The sequence below is a fragment of the Elephas maximus genome, chromosome 1 (genome assembly GCF_024166365.1).
Source record: "Elephas maximus indicus isolate mEleMax1 chromosome 1, mEleMax1 primary haplotype, whole genome shotgun sequence".
Lineage (NCBI taxonomy): Eukaryota > Metazoa > Chordata > Mammalia > Proboscidea > Elephantidae > Elephas > Elephas maximus.
This window is the reverse complement of record NC_064819.1, coordinates 18,240,731-18,241,802: the sequence shown is the minus strand read 5'-3', so window position 1 is coordinate 18,241,802 and position 1,072 is coordinate 18,240,731.

The window sequence follows — 1,072 nt, the reverse complement described above, 5'->3', positions numbered from 1 at the left end:
ATAGTACTCCATTGTATACATGTAGACTATTTTAAAAGTTGACTTTAGTTGTTTCTCCCTTTTACTATTACAAGCAATACTACAGCAGATATCTTTGTACATTCTTTGTTTTGCACACAGGCAAGAGTATCTATAGGATAAATGCCTAGAGGGGAATTACTGAATCAGGGTGTGTGCATTTTAAATTATAGTAGATACTGCTTAGTTGTCCTCCATGGAGATATATTCATTCATTCAGATCTGTATTTATTGAATACTACATGTTAAGCTGTACAGTTCTAGGGTCTAGGGACATAGCAGACCATGTTTACAGACTGGTTGAAGAGGAGAGACAATAAACATAAATATACGGAATAGGGTCAGGTGATAAGTGCTCTGAAGAAAAGGCAAGGTAAAAAAAATAATAATAGAGGAGGTGGGAGCCACTGTTTTAGATAGGGTGATCAGAGAAGGCTTCACCGAGGAGGTGACATTTGAAAAACAGCCTGAAGGAGGTGAAGGAAATATTGATATGCATTTCAGGGGTGTTGGGGAAAGGCAAGTGATAGGCTCTGGGGCTGGAGTGTGCTTGGTGTGTTTGAGGAAGAACAGGGAGGCCAGTGTGGCTCATACAGATTGAGCAAGGGAGAAGATGGTAGGAGATGAGGTTGGAGTGGATTTTGCCAATGCAAGTACTTACCTTGAAGGTTGTACCAACTTAAACTATCAGCAATACATGAGAGTACCTGTTTTTTCCCATGTGTTCATCAGCAGAGGGTGTTATCAAAGGTGTTGATCTTTGCCAATCTTACAGTTTAAAAATGGTATCTCATAGTTTTGATTTGCACTTCTTTTATTATGGGTGAAACTGAGTAGCCAGTCCTGTCAAGTTTCATCTCTCATAGTTTTCACTGTAATATGTGCTAAGTAAGCATATAGTGGCCAACAACAACAAAAGGGGTCAATTTTATGGTATATATTGAGGTATATAAGTTGTTCCTCAATAAAACTGTTTGAAGAAATAGAATAGGATCAATGTCTGCAGACCATTTGTTCTAAGAAGGAGCAAGAGGGGCCAAAGATATGTGTAAAC